The sequence below is a fragment of the Achroia grisella genome, unplaced genomic scaffold (genome assembly GCF_030625045.1).
Source record: "Achroia grisella isolate CSIRO2021 unplaced genomic scaffold, CSIRO_AGI_Agris_v1 utg474, whole genome shotgun sequence".
Classification (NCBI taxonomy): Eukaryota; Metazoa; Arthropoda; class Insecta; order Lepidoptera; family Pyralidae; genus Achroia; species Achroia grisella.
In genome coordinates this window covers 3,407,627-3,422,126 of record NW_026712878.1, presented here as the reverse complement: position 1 = coordinate 3,422,126, position 14,500 = coordinate 3,407,627, and positions in this window count along the sequence as shown.

Genomic DNA, 14,500 nt, shown 5'->3' with positions numbered 1-14,500 from the left:
AATTCAACGGCAGCAATATCTAACTGAAATCTAATTTTCACCATTTTCAAATCCTACACGTCATCAAACTATGGTTACAGAATGATAGCCACTCCATAAAGTTATATCCCTTCTCACATAAGATCAATGAACAGAAGTGATTGAATTTGGGTCCATATAGCTTCGAATAAAGATGTATCTAAATTGAAATCCTTTGTGTCTTCAACCGATACCAAAAGAAGATTTTGTCTTATTCCACAAAATCAGTGATTGTTTTTATTTTCTAATTTTTCTTCGTCAGTAAAATATATTATTTACGAAATGTATATATCAACTTTTATACTAGTTCTATTTGTCGGCATTACTCGCGAGAATACAGTTCAAACTACGAATATCTGTTACTTATTATTCTTGTCAATAATATGCTTAATAAGCTAAGAATTTTTTTTTTAAATCATAAAGATGTTGTTTATTCGTATTTTATATTGACTTGTAAAAGGCCTAATTACAAAATAAATATTTGAATTTGAATTTAAGTCTCTAAACCCGCTAGAATATGACTCAATAAAAACGTGATGACCATAATAAGTCTCTTTGATCCCCCGTCCAATTCAAACGGGCATCGAAATTACGATCCAAAGAAACAACCATAAATACCTTCTCAGAGCACATAAAATATATCATACGTAATCTTAAACAATACAATCAAACGTAACATGTAATTATCTTGTAAAAGTATCAAAAAATGTATATATACTATATATAAAAAAAAAAAAAACGAAATTAAAACTGTATATAACAATAAAAAAAAAATTAATAATAATAAAAAAGGATACATACCGGCAATCACGAAAAATTCATTAATTCATAATCACACAAAAATAAAAAAAAAATAAAAAAAGGAAAAGGGAAGGAAAGGAAAAAAAAAAGGATACATACCAAGAACCGCAATTTCATCAGTGTAAATAATCCATCTCCTAATATATAATCATCTAAAAAATAAAAACATCGCAAATCCAATCACTCGTCTTAAAATAAAACATTTCACATTCTCTGCTAATGCGAGCGTAACCCGAAAGCGCAAACGCAGAAGCTAAGAGTTAAAAAAAAAAAAAATTACAACGATCCGAGCCGAGGTTCGAACCCCTAGCAGTACCCTCAGACTAAAGTCGTATCCGTCAGGCGGGAGTTGGCCTTCAGCCGCTTCATAACTGCTTCTGTGGGCTTGGAGTACAGATACTCACCCCTATCGTACAGTAAAGCGTAAAGGTCAGCTGGGGCCTGAAATTTTCATCCTAATTCTACCAGTCTAATACTGTCAGTATTAGAGTAGTCCGAAAAAAAAATACTATCTCTTTCTCTGTTATATTGTTTGACGTAAGTGTATCTGGTAGAATTAGGAAGAAATTTTCACAAGAATATATCGGTAAATTTGGATCTACTGTCAATAAATGTATGAATGAAATCGTAAATTGTATTTAATTTATTTTGTCGTTTTATTATACTCAATAGGTGACCGGTGACACAAGTTCTTTGAATATATAGTACAGGCACCAGATCTTCATAAATCTGTACTTTAACATTAAATTTAATATGCCCAAATGGCTCTATTTTACTTTATATTATGTCTGTCTGTAAGCGACCCTGAGAACCTTCGATGATTAGCCGTAGTAGAAACTAAGAAAGTTTGTCATCTAAATATCAAATTGTTCAGATAGCAGTAATAACCTACTCAAACTATCTACGCCATTTATAATTGTTTGAACAATAAATTATTCATTAACTTGAAAATTAATTATCATAACTGATACATAAGTTTGGTAAGACAACTGTTATTTTAGGTAAGTTTTAATTTACTAGAATATGATTTATTAATAGAATAGAAAATTCTTTATTGAAATATATTTATTATTTGAATAAAGAATCTTCTATTGTTATATCTTATTCTGCTTGAATAAAATATAAGAATAGAATACTCTTCGTCTTTTGAATAGTCATATTTATTTTTTAATTCCGAAAGCTTACTAATAAAAGAAAAACGTGCAAGTAACTTACGTGTTGCTCTTTTAAATAATTGTTGTAACTTTACATTTTTAAGTTGTAATGTGTGAATACAAATAAAATATTAAACTGACTACAGTTTTAGCATGTGAGGAATCGAACCTTCAACCATTGGAAGTAAAACGGAGTGTTAAACCGCTAGACGACCCAGGCGGACTTATCTCTAATTAATCTAAAATAAACGAAATCAGAGAACAGTTCCTCCATTCTATTCATTTTTCTGTTTTATTCATTGGACTTTCTTTGTTGGAATTGATATCAAGAAATAGTAATATTTTTTATAGGTGGTAAAGGAGCACACGGCCCATCTGATGGTAAACGGTTACCGTAGCCTATGGACGCCTGAAACACCAGGGCTGTCACATGCGCGATGCGGATAATATAATAATATCGACTATAGTACTTCATAAGTCATATATGGTAGTTTAAGTAGTTTAAATCGTACTTCATAAACTCTGCACGCCCCTGCAAAACCGAACTGAGTCACTAATATAACAAAGAAAATATTAAATGTGTAAAGTAATAATAAAATTATTTAAAAGAGCAACACGCAAGTTTCTTTCTCGTTCTTCTTGTGATGAGACAGCTTTCCGAATGAGCGGCAGATTAAAAAAAATGTAATGACTATTCAAAAGTGCTTCAATGTAAGTCTATTAGAATAAATGATTTTCTATTCTATTCTATTCTAAAACGGGGAGAAATATATTACAGAAAAGAAAATAAGATATTATAAAAGGATGTCTTGGTAATACTATTATCGTTGTATAATAGACTATGTAGGAATCTGAAGGCACTTTAAAGATTATGCAAGGATAAATCAGGCTTGCCAACTTTGCCGGCGTCAATGTAGAATGCTAAGGCGATCACATGACTGACAATGACGCCTCGGTACTGTAATGGAGTGAGCCGAAAGATTAAAAGAAGAAGAAAGAAGAAGTTTATATCTATATATTTAAATGTTATGATGGTAAAATGCTAACGCGAACCCGTGATTGACAATGATGTCTCGGAGGTACTGTTACGGAGTTGGTCTCCAGCCGCTCTATAAGTACTCCCGCGAGTTGGGAGTGCCATTTGAATTCACCCCTATTGTCCGGTGAAGCTGTACAGGGCAGCTGCGGCCAACAGCATTAGTTCGAAAAAAATTCCTAGAATATCTCCTAAATTTGAGGTCTATTTGACTTCCTAATTAAATTCAAAATATCTTTGGTCCATATTTAATATGTAATAGTGTAAAATCCAAATAAAAAAAAGGAATCGACTCCGCGATCATTAGATGTAAAAATGGTCGCGGGTTCGATTCCTCGCAAGGTATAATCGTTTGCATTCATGAGTATGGTTGTATTGGTCTGAGTGTTCGAATTGGACAGGGGATCGATCGGAGTCCCAACTGTGAGATAACACATAATACCCCACTGAAACTGCATATTGCATTTAAATGGGCGAGTTTACTTAAAACTGTAAACAACGAAATATTTATTACACATATATACGACAAAAATACGTCTTCTTATAAATATTTACATTCTTTTTCATTAGGTTAGCTTGTGGTGCAAAACACGAGATATAGCGGGTTAGATGATCCGGTGTAATTTTATTTATAGGTTATTTCGTAGAATTATAAACGTTGATTGCAATAATCTGGCATTTATTTTCAATTACATTGAAAAGATTATATAAAAAGTAAATATAAAATATAATGTATGCATTATCCAAAAATAAAACCTATTTTAGAAAATCCTACCTACACAGAACATAATACAAATATGCTACTATACATATATTTATATTACTATATTTTGATGAGAAATAACGAAATTCTATTACAGATAACTTTATTCGAAATGTTAAATTGTATTTTTTAAAATTTCGTTTTGACAAAAATGCAATAGCATAGGCTTGTGGCCAACATATTCTCCTTCATTTGAAATGAATAAGAATCGAGTATATTTTTAGTTCTTCTCAGCTCGAAATCACTCTAAACTGATAGTAGGATTGACCTACATGAATAAAGATATTTTGAATTAATTTTCTATATTTATTATATATATTCATTCTATTATATATATATATTCTATATTTATTATATATTTATATATTATTTCTATATTTATTATATATATATATTCATAGTAACAAGAACTACTACGTAGTTCTTGTTACTATGAAATCGCTGCCGCCTATAACTGTACCATACACATAACTCACTATTTATAAACACTACGTTTGTTTGAAACGTCTCGGTCGTTTCTCAATCTGTCTAAATGTAGCAATTCCATATAATTCCCATTTATATATTGTACCGTAACATCTAAAGTCGCAGTTTCATAACACCGTATTAGAAATAAAGGAAAGAAATAAACTTATTCAGTGCTTACAGTCTAAACTATGTAATATTATATTATCTGTGGTCTAAACAAAATGATAATTAAAATAAAATACATATATATAATTAAATTAAAAAACAACATTTTTTTTTCATCTGTCACTATTGAACATGCTCTATATGTAGTTGTCTCTAGTATGTTTGTTGGTTTCTCTTCATGGCATGCTCGGTATTTGTCACACACGTCCTACTTTACTTTTATTTATTTGATTAGGTCCTGAGGCATTATGTGTTTTAGTCTGCGACCAGTTTTACATGTTTTACAGCTCTTAAATAGCTCCAGTCAACTTTATGGCATGTTCTATGTGATTATGCAGCTGGTTTTCAGTGACACCAGTACGAAAAAATGCGAGAATGTCTCTTCAAATAGTAATAGAAATAATAAAAACAAAATAACAGATAAACAAATAATTGAGTAAAACATTTGATACAATTTAAACACTTGGCGTAAATGATTAAGTAATTATTTTTGTTTATCTAAGACTTGATAAATAAGCATTAGGTTCACATGAAAAACTAAATAAATTGCTTTTCGATGATACTTAGATAGACTTAGTATAAATCTTCTGCCTGAGTTCGTCTGTGTCTCATTTATTTCAGCCACGACGTGCTTGCTTTGCATGGTGTGTTTCGGTTGAGATATGCCAGTGAAATTACAAAGTATGAAAGCATGACATATTATTGATTTTGCTCTGTCATTCCATAGTACCGACTACTATGGAATGACAGAGAAAAATCAATAATATTTATCTAATAAAAGTAACCGAAGTTACTTTTATATCATTAGCTATCTGCGAGTGAAAGTCCCGTCAATATCGGTCCAGCCGTTTCAGAGATTAGTAGGAATGTAATATTATGTTATCTGTGGTAGTAATGAACGGATAGTCAGATAGACAGATTTTTTTTTAATTTAATTTAAAAAAAATATTTATGAACCGTATACACTTTCATATACATTTAGTGCGTAGCTGTTAGTTTGAAATTACAAACTGACAGTTCAATTTCATTTGATTTGACTTTGATTTCCTCTTATTAATGGTTTAACAGTTGGTTATATATTCAATATTTTTTCTATTTGAGTATTTAATTGAATTAGTGCTAATTGGTGGTTTGTATTCACACATTTAAACTTAAAAATATAAAGTAATAATAAAATTATTTATTTATTTATTAATATTAATTACTTTAGTTACATATATGTTTCAGAAAATAATGTACTTAAGTTTTTAACACGTAACACACAAGTTTGACTTAGTTTGTAACTAGATGGCACTGTTTGACTTTTCCAAACCAATTCACTTATTCATTCAAGAACCTAAGGCTTCATATAATTTTAGCTGATAATTGAAAATCTACGGAGACTTATGTTAAGACTGAAATTGAGTTAACAAATTGCCCATAAATACTTGGGTAATAGCTATTTTTGATAGAACCACTGTAATTTTCCGAGCCAATGAACGTATATTGTTATAATTTACATACATTTTAAGGCTTCATTTTATTTAAATCGCCGTGAGAATGTAATATTACACTGTGATATTACTGAATGCCGATATAAAACTAACCATTCCGCCTGGCTTTATCGATAAACATTCTTATTTTTTAATTATATTATATATATTGTGTGTGTGCCATCTACCTCTTCTATGTACGTTAGTCCTATTGCTTGTTAGCAGGTTGTCTGTAAGAAATTGCTAAGACCGCATTTGGATTTTTTTACTGATTTTCTTAGTGAATTATTTTAAATTTAATTGACATTGTGATACGCTATTGTTTAAAAATAAGAGCATATTTCGCATTAAAAGTACGTCATTCGCTTGCAATTATAAGAGTCTGCATTAGGAATAAAGATTTTTGTAATACATTATGAATACAAATACATTTTTTTTGTATTCTTTCCCCCACGTGTGTGAATTGAACCCGCGACCATGGGAACGTAAGGCGATGTGCTAAACTACTAGACCACAGAGGCCACCAGACGTCTTGTGCTATAAATCAATGAGTTTCCTGCACAAAACAACAACTTCATTAATTTTGACTAACATTATATCAAGTATATGGGTCATAAAGCATTCTACAAGAAGAAATAAATACTTTATTATTATATTTTTATCAAAATAACAGATTGATGACAAATATACGTGTACAATCAAATTTAATATATTTCACGTAATTGGTCGATAAATGCTATACTCATAACATTACAAAATTTTAGAATAAAATACAAATAAATCGTAATCATATGTGTTAGGGACATTTGGGATTTTTTCAAAATATGTATATATTTGCAATAACATTATATCTACATTTAAATAAGTTAAAAAAAATACATATGGAAGATCGAAATTTCTCTAAGCTGTAGTGCGATTATGGATAACATTATCGTAGGTTAGGGAATTATTCAAACCATATATTTACAATATTATTATGCTAAATTTAAATACTTTTAAATAAATTAAAATAAAATACATATAGATCTGACTGAATTCCCTAAACTATAGTCAGATTATGGATAACATAATTCGTATCGTATATTAGAGAATTTATCAAACTATATATTTGCAATAATATTATACTAAATTAAATTAAAATACATATAGATCGACTAAATTCCATGAATTGTAATAAGATTGTGGATAATCACTAACTATTACATATGCGATAATATTATATCAAGTTTTACCAAGTCATTTGAATTAATATATCCATTTAGATACATAAATACCTTCAAAATCTGGTCCGAAATATTCAATTACAATAGTAATCTCGTAAACATTCAAATTTAAATACCCGACCGCGTATAAAAGGAGTAATGAGTTACACCATCTGAAACCTAGGGAGCCTCTTAATTTAACAAAGTGCAATTTACCCAAACGCCCTCTACACGGCTTTCGATGCCAATCAAACAGGGGTCGCCAACCTTCCCAAATAAATGAACTGAAAATAAAATTAAACGTAAACAATCCCATATATATAGGGCTATTTCAAAAATAGAATTTTTGGAGTGGTTAATTCGTTTATTTTCGTGTCATATATTACATTTTATTTGGGCGAGAATAGCGCGTAAGTTATGAGACGGCTTATCTTAGGTTACACTTTGAACTTGTATATTCAATTGTTTTGTGCTTTAGTTAAATGTTACTACTTTTCGTGTTTGCTCGTTGCTCAATTAGGTGTATATTATTAATAATACTGCAGATGTATTATATATGACTCTTTTATTATATATGATTATATTACTTATATTTAACACGACAACCCTTTGTTATATGACTCGACTCGACACACAGACAGACCATAGACCAAGTAATTAATCATAACCATAGACACATATTTTTATGGCTCTGAATACACAACACTACTACACTACATATCACTCTATTTTTTATTATATCTTATATACATTTAACTATGAGATATAGATAATTTAAAATTAAGTTTTTACAAAGGTCTACATACGACGCCAAAATCAGGACAATATCGGAGGATGGATGGATGTGATGGGGAGTGCTCAAGTTCGCTTTCAAGATCGCCTTTGTAGCGATATAGGGGCCCATTTCTCATCCGCTGAGTCGATTTGATCTCCACAAAATACTATATAGTCGACATTATAATCTTTAAAAGTCAGCATTGAAAACTAAAAAATAAGACCGATGAATTATCTTAAGCTTCAAATAAATAATAAATATTACATTGCATTTCGAATAACGACAGCAAATTGAAAGCAACTGTTATACGGTACATTGAGAAATAAATTGAAACGCAATAGAAATGTTATCGTCCTCTGAACGTCTCGAATTTGGCTGTGTAACCACTTTTCATCGCATTTTTCTTTTTATAAAAAAAAAGGCCAAGAGCGTTTGTCGCACACGCATCAATAAAGATTTCTAGATTATAGAGGTTTGTGGAGTTTATTATCTTTACAAGGAATATAACATAATGTACATACCTAATAAGAAATGTTCTGTATAATTGTGAACATGCGTAAGCCTAAGGTTGACTGTAATTATTTTCAAACTTTCGCTTTTAGTGCAATATGGGTGTAGAACCAATACCGGTCGGAATTTGAGCACTATGCTTCAGGTAGCGCAGTTCGTGGTCCCACAGTAGCGGAATTGAAAAAAAATACAAAAGTAACACCTAATTCTACAAAATATATGTAGATTTAATTAGATTTTATTAATTAACTAGCTATTCGCCCCGGCTTCGCTCAGTTCTTCGTTTGATTTATCATCAATATTTTATTTCATTATATATAATCTATAAATGTACAGACGTATTTAGCTTTACTAATCTATACCAATAAATAAAATTGAAGTCTAATTTGTAATTCCAAATTAACAGCTTTCTAAATACCTATGTAAGTATAATATATGTATATATATGACCGCCTGCGCTAACGGTTTACGCTGGCGAGGCACCAGTGGAGGATGATAAGATGAACATGAGGTCAGGTCAGTTAGCCCATCGTGATAAATTCACTAGGAATTTATCGCGATGGTTTCCAGGGGGAACCGCGTGGAGGATAGCTAATATTATAAGGAGTATCTTAAGCTACTTTTTTTTCAATCATTATTTATTTTAATAAAATATTAGTAAAATTCCTGACGAAGTCACGGGTAACAGCTAGTTCTTAAATAAAACCGTTTCTTTTTCGTAAAGAATGAAATGAAACTGCGTAAACCAATTTTTTGGGACACAATCTTAAATCATGTTATCTGTAAACGTATAAATTCGCGCCCATTTACAGAGTTTCATTTCAATGCTAGTATATGAAGAATGGCGAATATATTTTGTATTTCTTTTGTATTATAAGATATACCTAAAACCAAAAGGAATTTATTTGCATTAGGTATAAATCTACATAACCTTGATATACATACATGTGAAGAACAAAAAAGAAACTTGCGTATTGCTCTTTTAAATAATTTTGTAACTTGATTTGACTCTAAAAAACGAATCGTATTTCTAATTTTTTTTTAATTTTATTATTATTATCACAAAAATTTGCATCTCATAATATTCTTACATTTGTCAAATAAAAAATACACTTATATTTAAAACTATATACATATGTGTAGCTGGTAGTGAACAAGTGTATCTTAATACTTCTCATGTTTCAGAACGCAATAGTTTAGCAAGCACCTACTTATTTATAATATTAACACAAATTAACGTTACATAAGCATTGATATCTTTTTACTATAATAATAATGTCTTAAGACTAATCACACAGCGCTATCTAGTCCAAAACAAAGGAGAACTCGTGTTATGGATACTAGATAAGTCATATAAATACATAGATATATATTTTTTTGTAAATACATATTTATATAACATAGAAAACACCCAGACAGATAAAAATAATCATGAATACAAACGTTTAAACTTTGCGAGATCGAACCCACGACCGTCGGAAGTAAAGCGTTGTGCTGGTTCACCGATGCTTTCAGTGATTGAATTTTATTTTGATTGCACCTTATATATAACCAGCAAAGTCAGTAAAGCTAGTTTCAAATAAATGGACCTGGTCTGTGACTTGATTATATTACCTGTAACTCCAGGTCTCTATACAAACTGTAGTTAAACTGACTTTGTCGAAACGCGTTCAGAATAATGAATGTCAACTTACATTATAGATATATAAAACTTGGATCCGACTATTTTTGTGTCTGTCCAAAAAAATAAGTAAATCATACTCTATTTCACACCCTCTCAGATTATTTTTATAGATAAATACAAATGTCCTTTCTAGTAACACAGTCTATCTTTATGTCAAATTCCTTTATGATCTGTTTAGTCGTGAAAAGATAAGATAAAAATAGACAAAGACAATTTGGCATTCATTATTTTTTATTTTTTTTTGTATATGATAATGAAATGATGCACCCGCCTGCGCTAACGGTTTACGCTGGCGGGGCACCAGTGGAAGATGATAAGATGAGAATGAGGTCAGGTCAGTTAGCCCATCGTGATAATTTCACCTGGAATTTATCACGATGGTTTCCAGGGGGAACCGCGTGGAGGTCAACCTGACATGGTACATTGCTAGCATGGGGTCGAGAGTCCACATTACTAACAATCCCTTTCCCCCCGGCATTTATTATTTGAACTAATAAATTTGTATGTGACCTTTTTTAATAATAATATGTAGAAGACGTTATAATTATAGTTAATAGTAGTTTCATTATTACAGGAAAAGAGTTTATAATTTCGTGGTTCTTCTCGCACAGATATCCAAATAGAATGATCGCACTGGCTTAGTCACGTGCTGGTGGTTTCTATTAAAACTTGCGCACTTGGGACTTGATTCGATTTAGTTTCATGTTAAACTGTACGGCGAGGCCACTAAAGGGCCGTATATAACGAACGCTGCCCGCCATCGACGTAACCAATGATTTTTATAGCAGACTAGTTTACCCGAGCGACTTCGTTTGCATCACACTTATCATATCTCCCACCCAATTTACATAATATCTTTTTAAATTATAGCCTACTAGCTATACCCGCGACTTCGTCCGCTTAAATAATGGAAGAATATTTAACTCAATTAACACAATATAAGTCAAATAAATAAGTTTCATCGCTTTAGCTTCAAAAATGATAAAAAATAAAAATAAATATTTAATCAATAGGCTAAAAAATAAATTTCAAGCTTCTAGCTTTAAACATGACGATACATCTATATGACCTTGGATCTACCCTTTCAATCCTCTTACAACCCTTTTTTCGCATTAAAAAGTAGCCTATGTCCTTCCTCGGCGTCTAGACTATCTGCGTACTAAATTTCATTTAAATCGGTTCAGTAGTTTTGGCGTGAAAGCGAGACAGACAGACAGACAGACAGAGTTACTTTCGCATTTATAATATTAGTAAGGAGTAAGGATGTGTTATTCTGATGTATAAGTTATATTACTGTAAAATTTCATCAAAGGTATCGTATCATCGTTCAGTAGTAACAAACATCCATACTCACAAACTTTTGCGTTTATGAATATTATTAAGATTAGTAAGATTATTTGTTACAAGTAATCTCGTTTGTTTTTAAGATAAAAATAGGATTTAAATGGCATCAAATAATAGCTTTTACTTATGTCTCCAATCTTCCATTTATTATTTCTCCTACGAATTTAAGAATTTTTATTTGTATCTTAGTTTTTTTTTTTATTACACAGGGGACAAACGAACATGCGGCTCACCTGATGGTAAGTGATTACCGCCGCCCATGAGCACCCGCAACACCAGGGGAATTGCAAGTACGTTGTCGGCCTTTTAAAAAGGAATAAGCTCTTTTCTTGAAGGTTTCAATATCGTATCGGTTCGGAAATACCATTGCTGGAAGGTGATTCCACAATGTGGTTGTGCGAGGCAAAAAGATTCTAGAAAACCATACTGTGGAAGACCGCCATTCATCCAGATGATCAGGATGGTATTTCAGTTTCTGGTGGGTAGTACGGTGGTGAAACTCAGCAGCTGGTATTAATCCGAACAATTCCTCAGAACACTCCCCGTGATATATGCGGTAGAAAATGCACAGAGATGCAATATCTCGCCGCAAAGCCAATGGGTCGAGTCTGTCTTCGTACACATCTTAGTACACACATATAAGCTTAATTATAAATAATATAACAATCCAGATTATTTAATTCAATGCAATACAATATGTGTAAACCTACATGTATAGATAGCAACTGGCTCATAGCTCAATATGGAGAATCACTCAAGGAGAAAAACATTGATTTTCAGATATGTTTTCGAGGGTGAATATACATTTTTTAAAATAAACTAAACGAGACAACATGATATACTTGAAGTAGAAGTTACAGATTAGGGTCCAAAACTTAATAAATATATATTTATGTTAGTATTATTCTACTAAAAAATAGCCACTCACTCAACATGAATGAGTGGCTTTTTTTTAGTATTTTTTATTAAAGGACCCCTTATCATCTTCACGCTAATCATTCATGGTACAGATACAATTTTCTCTCTAACCCATCCGTTGTATTAGTGGCCACAAAGGAAAGCGTTCAAAAACTTAGTCTGGTAGTAGTGTAGTATTCAAACTTAGTATCTAGTAATTCGTAGTATAACTTATGTTACTCACATTGCATACAAGAAAATACAAGTGTCCGTTATTTGGTAGATTTCTATGAATAATTTCTATATTACACTTTAATTTATCCATAACTTTATGAGTTTTTCAGAACACGGACAATTCACGCCATCTAGTCCCAAGCTAAGCAGAGATTGTGTTATGGGTACAGGACTACTGATATAAATACATAGGTACATTTTGACTAAATGTATACATAATTGACATAGAGGACATACGCTCACTCATGAATACTTGCATGGTGCGAGGAGTCGAACCTGCAATCATCAGAAGTAAAGCGGTGTGCTAAACTGCTAAACCACCGAGGCCGTCTGTATATCAACACAATATACATGGCTTATATCACTCTGAAATAATGTACCTTTCAAACAGTGAATGACCTTTTCAAAATTTACAAAAAATATGTTTGTCGGTCTGTTCATGCTAATCTCCGAAATGGCTGTACCGATTTTGATGGGACTTTTATTAGGAGATAGCCAATATTACAAGCAGTAACTTAGGCTACACTTATGTTACAAATTTTATTTATTTTCATTAAAAAAACGTTTAATTCTCAGTAGATGATGTCCCAGGTAACAGCAAGTTATATAAATTGGATAAATAAAAATGCGACTCAAAACTAACTTTTTAAAAAAAGATTTTTGTCTGTTTATTCTTGCTAATCTCCGAAATAGCTGGAACGATTTCGACAGAACTTTCACGAACAGATAGCTAATGTTATAAGCAGTAACTTAGGCTTAGTGAAATTTTGTATTTTGAATAAAAAAATCTTTAAATCCATGCGTACGAAGTAACGGGTAAGTGCTAGTTATATATAGATTAGATATAAAAACAAGACCACTCACATATTTTCGTGTTTTCGTTCCAAATTAAAATGTCCGGACATTAATGATTCACTCCGGTTTGAATGCGTCAATTTATTTTCAACTCCTCCATCTTAATACCAGGTGTTGACAAACGTACATAAAATTAAATTATTACACACATATATTAGAGTGAATGAAATAATAATAAAAATGTCTCAATTTGTGCTCATTATCCAGCGAATAAAGTTGTGTTGACTGAGTAAGAACACTGCCAGCGTTTCTTCTTAACATTAGGATTTATTTTACACTGGCCTCTGCTTACGACATCGTTCTTATTACATTTTTTTATAAAACTAAAATTATTCAATTACGAATCCCCATAAATATAACATTGATAGTGGATTGTATTTTTGAAGAAATACAATTTTGCCTAGGAAGAACGTATTCCACACTCCGAACACCTCAAAGTAAGCAAAGTAACACCAAACTTATTGTTGTTTATTGGCCACACAGTCTGGAGTGTATATTTAAAAAAAAAACAATTGTGTCGGTAATATTCTATGTTAAAAATAGTAAAATACGGAGCGTCCTTTTGCTTCCAATTCTTATTTTCAATTGAATGTTTTTTTCTTTTAAACTCGAAATGTGGCCACATGTTTTTATTGGTGGCCAGTATTATTAAGCACTTTTTGCTCCAGTAAGCAAGCCGGTGATACACCTTGGTGGCTCTGTGTCTGCTGAGTTTTTCTCGCGAGACTACAGCATGGGGTCCACAATTTAAGTAAACGCGGGAGAAAGCTCCTCTGAAACCGCACTGTCCAAGACCACTCACACAAGTTCTAGTGTGTGGGGATAAATTCAGAAGAAGCACTATAGTCAAATGTAGTGTAGCATGTCGAACAATTTTTCAGAACACAGTCCGTTGTATATTCGATATATATTAATAAAAAATATCGAATTGTGAAGAATATCAAATAGTATCAGGTTTAAAATTGTAACACATATCAAGTAGAAGTAATTCAGGGTTGCCAACCTAAAAACATTTAGCCCCCTAATATGAAGGAAAATATATAATAATTAGCTTAATTTATCTCTGTAACCTCATATAACATCGTTTTTTGATCGATTTACACAGGGCAAAATCTCGTATAT